The 12,178-nt window shown below is 58.0% G+C and overlaps 1 protein-coding gene across 2 annotated transcripts in view; it reads right to left on the reverse strand.

The window, feature by feature from the left end:
• LRRN1 (leucine rich repeat neuronal 1) overlaps positions 1 to 5,736 on the reverse strand; it is a 33,088-nt gene extending 27,352 nt beyond the window's left edge. For both annotated transcript variants that reach the window (XM_037128684.2, XM_053668948.1), the window contains exon 1: positions 5,331 to 5,736. The gene's annotated coding sequence lies outside the window, so the exon portion shown is untranslated. The remainder of the gene's footprint in view (positions 1 to 5,330) is intronic.
• Between the last annotated feature and the right edge of the window lie 6,442 nt (positions 5,737 to 12,178).

Raw genomic sequence — 12,178 nt, forward strand, 5'->3', positions numbered from 1 at the left:
AAAAAGAAATCGAACGAGAGCCTCTTGGCTGCGGGACAGGGCGCCAGAGGAAGCACCTTCCCGAGAAGGACTCGGAGGCGGCGCACCCGGACCTTTGCTGGTCCATCCCCTCGTGGGACCCTCGGGGGCGAAACCCCAGTTCTGTGCCATGGGGATGCTGGAAACATCCGCCGGCGTGCCTGGGTCCCGCACACACACAGCGGGCAGGCCAGGCCCCAGCAGGGCTGCCGGGCACCCGGGAGCTCACCCACTGGCCGCCGGTGTCCGGGCTGGGAGACGAGCACGTGCCCGGGCCTCCCATGCAGCACGGCCCTTGGTGACAGGGATGACGGCACATGCACACGAAGATGCCGTGGCTGGTGAGCTGACCCTGTGGGTTCACGGCCACGTTCACAGCCATGCTCATGTCTCCAGAGGGGAAATTACAGGTAGGAAACCAGTGAAACCACCTCTCCTTGCTGAGCTCCTAAATGTCCCTGAACAGAGTGTCTGTGTGTCCCTTGCCTCACCGAGCAAACACACGTGTGACCCCCCTCCCCGCCGTCTCGGTGCCACACCCCGTTCTTCCCACACGGACCCCGAGGGACTGTGCCCGTCACCACCCCCAGGCGACTGTGAAGGGGAGGGGCACAGAGTCTGAGGTGCATGTTCTGGGACAGCCCCTCTTGGAAACCTGTGTGTGCAGAGGCTTGGAGGGCCCCTTCTGGGCGCCGCTGGGGGACGCCCCTCCTCCTGTGACTTCGAAGGGTGGGGGAGGGGACCCAGAGAAAGACTCCGATTGATTCATGTCGTTTCCAAACTTTAACTTAGTTGCCCTTAACAAACTTAGTTGCCCCCTTAACTAGTTGTCCTCTACTGTCGGGTCTACAAAGTATCTGCCACAAAAACCTTTCACACAGAAAGACAGGGAGTCACATGGACATTGACCATGTAACCATGGTAACCCACAAATGCCACCAATGTGTTTGTTTCATTCACAAATGAGGGGACAGCTGTGGAGTCCGCTTGTCTGCCAGTGTCAGAATCAACGGGAGCGAGGACGGCCCGGGTCAGAAAGTTCCACCTCCCCTGTCTTCCTCAGAGCTTTCAAGTGCCGTCCCGACTGCTGCGTGACAAGGACTGACCAAGCAGCCCCGGTGAGCCCTCGGGGTTCAGAACCAGTGTCCTCGGTCTAGGCGGGCTGCCCCGGTTGGAGGCGCCAGGGGTCCCACGGGCATCACCCCTAGTTGGGGCCCAGTCTCTGTGCCTCTCAGGGGTGACTGTAGGGGTTTTAAGGGAGAGGGATCCGTTCAAGTTCACCGTGTTGGTTGGCTGTGGTCTGGGAGGCACGGCTCCCGCACACTCGGAGCAGCCTCACCGACCCTGGTAGCCAGTTCTTCCTGCCCACGCCACCAACCCTGTCGCTTTAGGACAGTGCTCCAAGATGGCCTCGCCGTGATTAGGGGACACCTTGCTCACCCACCCGACGACGGATGAACGCGCTGATAACTGCCTACCTTTGGCAGCCCATTCAAAAATACTCAGAGTGGAAAGCAGAACACGTAAGCCGGTGTCCTGTTCCTTTCCAAAAACTCTGTTGAAACCAGAGTTCGAGGTTCTACCGCCGTAAAGTCTGGAGCTATGCTCTGTGTGATGACAGCGAACCGTTTGTTATGTGTTTGTCTATGTTTGGGGACTCGGGGGACATGCCCTGTCCTGACATCACATCAGGTGAAGGGCCATGTGCCGAAATGAGAACATTCACAGAGCAGCCCGTGTTCAAGGAGGCTCGGAGAACCAGTGGTCCCTCGGCCGCCGAAAAGCTGAATTTCACGGACAGGTTCACTTCTGTCTCTGTTCTACGCTTTGAGCCAAAAAAAAAAAAGGAAAAGAAAGACAATACATGTTTTCCTGAATTCATCTATATAATTATACTTTCATCTTGAATAAAATATTAATCAAAGCTCTGTTCATGAGTTGAAGATACTTCCATTGTTCCCAGAAACCAAAATATCTTTCTAAAACGGAATAGGCTTTATCTCCAGATTGGCTTAGCCCAAAATAGATGTTCAGCATAATAATTCATAATTTCGAAAATTAAATACAATATTTGAGCAAACCTTGCACTAGGGCTCCGGGGGATCATTCGGAGAATTGTCATTTCGTAGCTTAAAAATAAATGATAAAAACATTACGAAAATGTAGTCAAAAGCCGCACCCAGGCCCCATAATGTATCATATTTTATTTACAGCTGATGGCTTATTTATGGTGAGATACGAGCCCACGGTTCTGTTTATTTATAGTCACACCCAGCCGGTGTGGGAGGCAGCGATGTCAATCCTGTAGGGCAGGTTTCCTTTCGTCCCGACTGGGCATGTGATGTCACGGCTGTGGAATGCGTGGCGGTACCCCCAGCTGTTCAGGTCAAGGACCTCCCAAGGCGCCGCCAGAGAGGGACCCATAGGGGCTGTCCCCTCGTTCTGGGGGGACCCCAGACACTGCCCAGAACTACCCGTGTCACTGTTTGGAACCAGAGTCTTTGGCAGGAGCAGGTCTCAGACTTTGGTCAGAGGGGTGAGCCGTGGCGAACACGCCCTTGACCACTGGTCTTCACCAAGCACTGAGTACCACCCTCCCTTCCACGAGCCTCACAGAAAGAAGACTGCACACTGGGCCGGTCCAGGCCAGAGAGAAGTTCTCACAAACTGGTTATGTTAAAAAGTCATAAGGTGGGTCTAAAAAAATCTCTAGGTGACAACTTGACAATACAGTGGCGTTTAACCTAGTTCTGAGACATGGACCGTGTTATACGGCGGTTCTTCACATCGCGACGATGCCGGCACCTGGGCCTGCGTCACGTAGGAGTGGATTGTGACCGTGGGCTGGATTCTGGCTTCTCAATACTGCCGACCGGAAGGTAACCGTGGCCTTCACGCTTTCTTACTTAAATGTGACTCGACTGGTGTTTCTCCTCCTGGGAAACTGTCGCCTTGTGTGTAGAAGTCACCGCCGCGGCGGAGAGGTCTGGGGGAAACCTGGAGCAGAGCGGAGGGGCCTCTGCGGCCCGCCCGCCCCACAGACACTGAGCCCTCCAAACAGTGTGGTCCTTTTTGGGGTTGTATTTTAATGTCCCTTTCAGTGAGTATGTAGGATCCAGGGGCGAACACTGTTCCGTGAGTAGGTTCTCTCTCCCTTCAGTGGGGCTGGAGACGGACAGAAGGGGAGGCCCCTGGGTGGGGCTCCCAGGAGGCCCGCACGCACCCTGCCACCTGTCCCGAGGCCCCACGACGCCGGGGGTGGGGTGAGTGGCGCCGCCATCTGCTCGCTGAGGTCCCACGGGGCAGAAATCTCCCTGCTTGGGGTCCATTCCACAGCAGCCTGCCTGGTCACTGTCTACCTCTCTGGCGCCAAGGAAGCCCGTGGGAAGCTGGTCTGCAGGCCCACAGCTTTGCGGCCTGAACCACCCCAGTAACGCTGACCGCCCGCTGGGCAGCGGGCCGTCTAGTGCGAGTTCGCGTCGCTCAGCTGCGGCTCTCTCCCCACTGCTGTCGGCCTCGGAGGACGGGCGGCACATGGAGCAGGACGGGAAATTAGTAAAAGGGAAAAAAAACCTAAAAGTTGAGGGGTTGGTTCAGAAATCATCTGGAACCGTCCGAAGAGGGTGGAAGTTGCCACCTGCCTCGCGTTCCTCAGCGGCTCTGTGCTGCCAGGGGCAGGGTGGGCCCACGGCTCTCGGGGACCGGGCTCCCCAGTGAAGGTGTCCCGAGCCTGGCGTCCCAGCCAGAGTCGCTCACACTGTGTCTCTATCCCCTTCTCTGAAGGTCTGTTGTGGACAGCAGCCTCTACGTTCCCTCCTGTGAATGGACGGGCCCCACATCTGCCGGGAGTCGCTCACGTCTGCCTGCAAATCGGAGGCTGGGGGACACACAGGGCCCTGGAGCCAGCTCCCCACTGTCACCCAAGACTGATCCTGACCTGGGCACCTTCCTGAACTTTCCACTCCCCCAGTCCTCGCTCTGGAAAAGGGAGTCAGGAACAGATCCAAGTCAGGTTCGAGGTTTAGACGGTTGTGTCCTACCAAAGCGCATGGCAAGACAACACCCACGTCTCTCAGAAAAGCCTGCAGGCAAAACCCCAAGTCAGCAAGACCTGCTCCCGCCGGAGTCCCACTTCTCCTTTGTAGTCCGGGTCTGGGAATGGAAACGCTAGTGTGGCCTGAGGTTTAGGGAAGGGCCGTTCCCCTGGACTCCTGGCCTTTGCCTGCGCCCTTCCAGCCCCTCACAGGCAAACCACTCCCGTGCCCCAAACCACTCCGCGCCCCACCCGGTCCTTCCTTCACTCCTCCCTCTGGGCCGGGTCCTGCGCTTGGCTGGGGTCCGGCTGCAGCGGTGCACCGGGCAGGAAGGCAAGGTACCCTCTCTGGGGCTGGTGGGGGCCGCGTCCCCCTTTCTGCCGCGCGCCCAGGCCGGCTCCCTCCCCACGTTCCTGGGACCTGGTTTCGCACCGGTCCCAGGTGCGAGCGCCCCTTCCGCTCCCCTGGATCTTCCCTGCGGGTCAGGCGGGGACTCCCAGGGCCGGAGGCGCGAGTGCCCAATCCCTCCCCACGCAGCACAAAAGGGGAAGACTGGCAAACTTTTCTCTCTCCCCACCGGGCCGGCTGCGCGGGGAACCCCGCACGGCTTGCTCCGGGCGCGGACCGAGGCTTCCCGGCATTTCATCATCACAGGCAGCCGCCGGAGCTCGGCACCCGTGGGGCGAGGGCCGGCCCCCACTCCGAGCGCCCACGGCGGAGTAGACCGTGAGGACGCTGGGACTCCAACACACTCGAGCTCCGCGAATTACGCCCCTTGTCCTTTTCTTTACCCACAAGGCCACGGCCAACACATCGTCCCTTCTCTCCCCACGGCCTTGCCTTCCCTTCCCTCCTCCTGGTCCTCTCTCCCACCCCCCGCGGGGCCCCTTTCCGCGCTCTGCTCCGCTGGGCCACCTTCCCAGTCCGCCTCCCTGCAGGCAGCCCTGCGCCCCCGGTCCCGGGCGACACCTCCCCCGCGTCCAGCTCTCCTCCGTTCGCTGCCTCTGGCCCATTTCTGCCTGGCCTCCCTTGAGAACTGGGACTCTCCCCACGCCCGTGGGGTGTGGGGGTGGGAAAGGGGTTACTAGATTCCGGTTTCCCCGACTTCGTCATCTTCCCCAGCTCGGGAGCCGCGCCCCCTAGTCGCCCGTAGGCCCGCGATTTCACCGCGCGGTTCTCCAGACCCTCTTGGGCTCGTCAGGCGGCCAAGTTCGCCCCGACTTGCCCTCGCCGCAGCCCACACCTCCCGCCGCTGCCCGGCCGGGCGAGGGCACTTACCCGAGGTGCGGCTGGCGGGGTGTGGGGTGCGCACGGAGCAGCACCAGCGGCGCCAGGAGGAACCAGAGGAGGTCGGGCTGAGCGGCGCCTCCCTCCCGGCCCGCAGCGCGCCCGGCTCCTGCGGGGCCCCAGCAGAGCCCCAGGACAGGAGGCGAGGCAGCCACGCGAGCAACAGCTGCCGCCGGCCTGGGCTGGATCCAGCGCCCAGGGACCGGGCAGAGGCAGGCAGGTTCGGCAAAGATGGTAGGAGAAGTGGGGCGCAGAGGGCGGGGCGGCGTGCAGCCAGATCGGGAGGAAGGGCCCGGGGTGCCGAGGGATGCCGCCGCCCGGGCTGAGGCCGCCGGCCCCTATCCAGGCGCGGTCGCACGGCCTCGCTGGCTCCGCGCTCGCGGCCGCCGGCACCCTCGGTGCGCCCCGCTTTGTGCTCGGCGCAGCCGGCGTGCACCTGGTGTAAGCAAAGACGGTCAGCTGACGGGCGCGCGCCGATTGGCTGCTCCGCCGTCTCCCCCACCCGGAGCCCCCGCGGCCCCCGCCCCCGCCCGGCTCCGCCGCGTGCTGGGCACCATCTGGGGCCGGCCCAACAAAGGCGCAGCGCGGGGCTCCGTGGCCCGTGCGCCGCCCCGGCAGGGAGCAGCGGGCCGCCGCTTTTTGTCTGGGGCACGACGGGCTGCGGCTGGGCCAGGAGGCAAAGCGCTCCGCCGTTTCCCGGCAAAGGGCAAACAGGCGAAAAAAGGGCCTGTGCCAGGGGGCCCGCGAGGCACAGTGGGGCCAGCCCTCTGCGCTACGTGCCACCTCCGCCTCCTTTCAAAAGGCACGGTGACTCCCGGGGCTGCGTGTACATGCCTGGGCGCGACCCGCGTGGCCGTGGAACTGGCCCGCGCCCTTGCCGCCCGAAGGGGTATTCCATGGATGGCGAAGCTCTCAGATGCGTTTTCTGAAACTTTGTAATTACAGCCTCTGATTTGTTAGGTGTGAAAGTTGTGTTTGGATAAGCGGAGGGTGGAGACTGCAGTCTGTTTGGAGTGGGCGGGTGTGGAGAGCAGAGGATGGGGATGGGCCCACGGAAACAGCCTCCAAGGGGCTGGTGGAGGGAGAGCCAGGCTCCGGAGGAGCCCTGGGCGCTGTCACTGCGGACTCTTTCCAGCCGCTGCGTCGTTGACCTCTAAGCACTGAACAGCTTCGGACAGGAGAGTGCGGGGACATCTCTTCACCATGCCCCAGCTCAGAACTTCTGGGAGATTTGGACGGGTGCACATTACACAGTCCTCTTTGAGTTCCTCCAAGACAGTGGGAATTTAACCCAACCAAACAATGGCCTTACAGTTGGATCCCTGTGGCATTTTCTGGTGTCTTTCGTAGGTGGCTGATAAACATCGGATGTTCCTGTGTGTTTGTCTGGTTGATGCCATCCTGAAACTGTCGGAGAGACCCCAGGGCAGGGGTGTCCACCCCGGGGCCCAGATTGGCTATGAATGTGGCCTAACTCGAAATCGTGAATTTACTTAAAACATGATGAATTTGCGTGTGTGTGTGTGTGATTACATGTCACACTATATTTAATGTGTGGCCCACAGATGCCACCAGCTGGGCACCCCTCCTAGAGGAAGAAGATACCGTGCTTCAGGCTGCGGGGGGCCAAAGAGGAGGACCCCTCCCAGAAGGCCCTTTGCAACGAGGGGGCGGGTGCTGCCCAGGAATAAGGTGAAAGGGCTTCCCGAGCCAGTGGAGGCCAGACCCTCCCCAGAGTCCCACTGTGGTCTGTCCCCTTCTCCGTGCTGATCACATGGGTTTGGAGTTTGTCGGTGAGAAGGTAGACCCCGTGGCAGAAATCCTGACCTTGAAAGACCGGGAAAAGATGGATCACAGGTTTCTCAGGGTGTCTCCTGTGGGCCTTCCAGCCTGTCTTTCTGGGAGTGGGGTGTCGACTGTGCGCCGGGTCCGTGGTGGGGATGGGTGGGCAGCTGGAGCAGGTAATGGGGGTGGGGAGCTACTCTTCGGAGCAGGTGAGCTCTGTAAAGTCTCCAGGTTTGGGAAGACACTTCATGGAAACGGGATGAGGCCCAGCGAAGAAGCAGCAGCCAGGTCAGCCTGGCCCGCCGTGCTAGCTGGTCTCCCCTCCAATGAGTCTCTGAGCTTTGAAACCGGGCAGGTCATTCTACACTGTAAGTCTGTTTCCTTGGCTGTAAAGTAGGGTTAATAACAGTAGCTGTTCTGAGGGGTTGTGCTGCTTAAAGAGAGAAAGCATGTAAAATACTTAGTGCAATTTTTATTTCTGTTTTTTTTGTTGTTGTTATTGTTAGCCAGGTGGGGGAGGCAAGGGAGGGGAAGGCCCAGGCATAGAAACGCAGAGCAGAAGGGACCCGCCCCCTCGGGCACACATGGCTGTCGACCCCCTACCGTGCACCCACAGCGGTCTCTCACCTGCACTCGGGTCCCTCTGTGTTCACGCACTTACGGCCCCCAGGCGCTCCGGTTCTTTAGAACATGGCACTAGCTGGCTCATGCACAGTCCCACCACCTTGATTCACTGTGCGTTAATGGACTCTAGCCCTTAGTCACTGTGGTGTGTTGCCCTGCGGTCAGATGGGACAGAACTGTGGTCACACCCTGGCCAGATGCAGTGTGGTGCTTGGCGTGTAGGAAGCACTTGACAAATGCAAGCACTTGGCCTTATTAGCCAGGTAGAAAAGGCTGAGGCGAGACGACATCAGGTCAGACAGGGGGGCGGATGAGTTCACAGAACGGGCAGATGACGTCATACCTGACAGGCAGCGGCAGCGCCAGTGGGCGGCACAGGCGGTCCCCCCACCGCCCCTTTATTGAAAAGCCAGCCTACCTCTTCTTTACACTGACTTCTCTCCTTCCCAAGGTGAGGGTGAGAATGGAAGGCCTGCCTGTTTCCTGCCATCGCCGCGTTTCTCTGGCTCTGGATAGAGGAACCTGTCACTAGAAAGAGGGTCAAGGGCAGAGACGGGCGTGGTCAGAGGTGGGCGGGGCTTGGCGGGAGGGGCGGAGCTGTGCCCTGGAAGGGTTGCTATGGGTCACAGGTGGATGCCCGCAGGCTGGGGCTTTAGGAAGGAGTCTGAAATTCGATCCAGTTTTTGGAAACAGGAGGAGCTGCCAAATGGTTCATTGGTCCCCACTTTTAGGGACTGCTATGTTATACCTCTGCAAAGGCGTTTCTTGATCATTCTATCCACCGTCGCTTTCAGAAGCACTTTGTCACTGGGGCGAATGAAGGGGAAACAGCCAGTCTGCCGTCCAGGAAACTCAGCCAGACTCTCTGGTGTCTGTTTTAGAATCCTCCAGTCTGTCCGAGTCACTCCCAGCAAGCCCACCAGGCCGGTGCTGTGGTCCTGACTGCATTCGTCGGGAATGGCTTCATGTTCACCGTCGTTTATTTCCATCCCTGTGGAAGATGGTGGGGGCTTCGCAGGAGAGTGGAAGCGGGTAGGAGGGCCCGAGGGGCCCCAGGAAAGCGGGGTGCCCTGACGACAAGGGAGGATCGCTCCCTGGAGCCAGCCACGTGGGGACACTACGGTCCCTCCCGGCTCCTCACTGCCTCCACCCCCTTGAGGTTCTTCAGCTTCAGTCTGAAGCAACATTATAGCTGGTGTTCGCCTACTTGTACTGTCTGTGCGGTGAATGAAGGGGAAAAAAGAAAAAGGAATATAGGGTCTCGTGTTAGAATAGTGTTTAAAGGAACATCTGCACTTTGAGAACAGAATTATAATATTGCCATTTAAAACCACATTTTAAAGAACTAAAACATATGTCTCTCTCTAATGGAAATATTAACAGGGTGCCGGCAGTGAGTGTGCTGTGCAGACTTGGAATTAATGGCACAGTTTCAAAGCACCCGCCGCCGAGCTCTGAGGGGAGGATGAGGCTGCGGTCCATCTGTGGGCTCACACTGCCCGTGTCTTTCTGAGCATGTTTCACAAGTGAGTGTGTTTGCTCCATCGTTCGTCCATCCGTCCTGTTCTTCTAGTTCTGTGCTGCGTTCAAACTCGTTCCAGCACAAAAAAGCCTTTGGCGGAGGATTCTGTAATTAACCTGATTTCAGCGTTTACCAATGTCCAGTCATTTGGCATGAAAGTCGGGAGACCCACCACCCCGTGCGCCTGGGACTCTGGGTTTCAGTGCTGAGAGCCTCGGGTCTCAGGCAGCCGCGCAGCCCCCGGGCCCGGCAGGGCCTGCTGCTCCAAGTGGCGGGTGCAGGGAGAGGGCAGTGGTGCCCATGTGCCTGTCACTAAGTGACAGCCTGCACCCACCAAAGGTGTCCTCGTGCCTGGCTCGGAATCCTGTTTCCCCCTCACAGAACTGAACTGCTGCAGAGCCTTTGACACCATCAGGCCCACCTCCTTTTTTACGGATAAGGAGACTAAGCCCGAGAGAGGGGCCCTGCCAGTCTGTTGAGAAAGCCCTCACTAGAGAGCTAGAATCCACAGTCGTCCGCCCCTATCCACGGGGGACACGTTTCAGGATGAACCCCCCTCCCCCCAGTAGATGCCTGGAACCGCGGGTGGTATTGAACCCTAGACATGCTCTGCATTTTCCTGTGCACACGTACACATGAGAAGGTTCGCTTTATAAATTAGGCACAGTAAATGGTTAGCAACGGTAACTAGTGATACAATAGAACAGTTATAACGACACACGGTGATCAGAGTTATGTGGATGTGGTATATGGTCAGTCTCTCTCTCTTTCTCTCTCAGTCAGTATCTTATTGTACCGGACTCGCTTTTTCACTTAAAGGAAGCCCTTCATGACGTTTCTCTGGAACGTCTGACTTGCCCGTGACACTGGGCTTGCGCTTGGGGACCATTGTGAAGTAAACTCGGGGCAACTTGAAAACGTAAGCGCAGGGGCTGGAGGTTCATCCGATTGCCGGGGAGGCTGCGGAATGACTGACCGGTCACCAGGGCCCACAGAGCGGAGAGCGGGGACTGGGGACGAAGGGCTGAGTCGGTCACGGCCCGGGCGGGCACAGTGGGACCGGTGGCGTGAGGTTTCATCACGCCCAGCTGAGTGGCAGTCCGCTAAGAGTTACAAAGTGTTTATTTCTGGAGCTTCCCATGTAATGTTTTTGGTGGGTCGGAGGCACCGGAAGCTGTGGAAATGGAGACCAGGGGGAGTGGGGGGCCAGGCCCTCGCTGAGCACCCGGCATGTACTCGATGGCTCAGCAAACATCTTTCCAATGCATACATTGAATCAATCAATACATGAGCATCTTTATGTATTTCAATACATCAGATATCATGAGCATTTTATTCACAGCATTAAAAAAGTCTTTGAAACTATAATGCTTCATGGCTGTATAATTCCATCCCTCTTCTGCTGGCAAGAAATAAGGCCTTTATCAAATGTTTTCTATAATATTATAGTAAGTGCAGTTATCAGAAATGCCCATTTCAGTTATTAACTACATAAACTACAGATACATAGATACATAAGCTACAATTTGCATTATCAGTGTAACATATCCAGTTATTGCTATCGTCATTATGATTTATTTGTGCCAGCCAGGTGGTCCTAAACAATAGAAAGTTATTTAGGGTATTTTTTGCTTTTAGGTTGTAAGGATTTTAGCTGACGCGGGAACTTGCTCTGCGCCAGGCCCTGTAGTTAGGCGTGGCCCCGATGCTGAGAGGGGCCACGTGGTATCGTGATTAGGCTGGGGCCCTTGATTTGTACCGCCTGGGGGGGCAGGGCCCCTCAACCCAGCCGCGTGAATTTGAACAGGCTGTGTGAGCTCTCTGTGTTTGTGATCTTGGGTGTGTGAGGGTCGAAGATGCGTGTGCACCCAGCACAGGGCAAGCGCTCACTCCGGCGTATTAGGTTACATAACGCTAGTTGCTGAAACAAGTAAACTGAGGAGCCCCAGGGGCTGAATTACACAAGTTCATTTCCCACGCAGGGAACAGAGCGTGTTCCTGGCTGGGTGACCGCCCTGCGGTCATGCAGGGCCCAGTCTGCCTCCACCTTTTGGTTTTTCCTCCTCTGCCTCCCCAGACCCCTTTGCACTCACACAGAGGATGCGAACAGAGGAAGACAGAAGGGCCACATGGAAAACTGTATGAACCAGGCTAAGATATGGCTCCCCTCACCTCCGCCTGCGTTCCCCCGGGAAGAACTCAGAGACGCAGCCGCGCCCCACAGCGAGGGGAGATGGGCGTGCAGAGCAGGCGTGTGCCTGGGAGGTGCAGGGAGAAGTCTCGCAACTAGGGGTCTACGGGGTCCGGCAGAAGTGACGCCTGCGGGAGTGGGGTCGGTGGGGTAATAATATCGGTGCAATAATTCATAGTTCTAACGTGAACGCTCCCCCCAGAATGTCGTATGCTGCGCTTGAGGGTGATATTGTTATGTTACGGAAGGACATGCTTGTGATTTCGTCATAAAAGATTTTGTAATAAAAAGGGGCGTTATTTGTGCTGGCCCCCGTATTTCAGAAATGTGGCAGCTGTGTTGGAAGTGCATCGGCTGTCACGGTCCTTAGCCCTGGCGATGGGTCTGATGGGGGGGGAGGGGAAAGGCTGCACCAGGGACCTGCCACAGGAAAGCATCCTCAGAGCCCACCGTCCACGAACGGCCCCGAGGGAGGGCTTTCCAGTCTCGGTGCCTCTGCAAACTGTTCTTAGGTGATCGTTAAGCTGCTTCCCGTCCCCCCTCCCCCCTCCCCCCCGCCCCCTCGTGGAGTCCCCAGAGACCTGGAGCAGGGGAGGGGCGGACTCTCAGCCGCCCCATCAAAAGAAGGACCAGGGTCTGCTTCTTTCTCTTTCAGCAACATCCCTTTTCCTTCACAAACCATGAAACCTTAAGGAAGTTCCTCCTAAGAGAAAGCCT

The sequence above is a fragment of the Artibeus jamaicensis genome, unplaced genomic scaffold (assembly GCF_021234435.1).
Source record: "Artibeus jamaicensis isolate MK-2021 breed Jamaican fruit bat unplaced genomic scaffold, CSHL_Jam_final contig_519, whole genome shotgun sequence".
NCBI classification, from domain to species: Eukaryota; Metazoa; Chordata; class Mammalia; order Chiroptera; family Phyllostomidae; genus Artibeus; species Artibeus jamaicensis.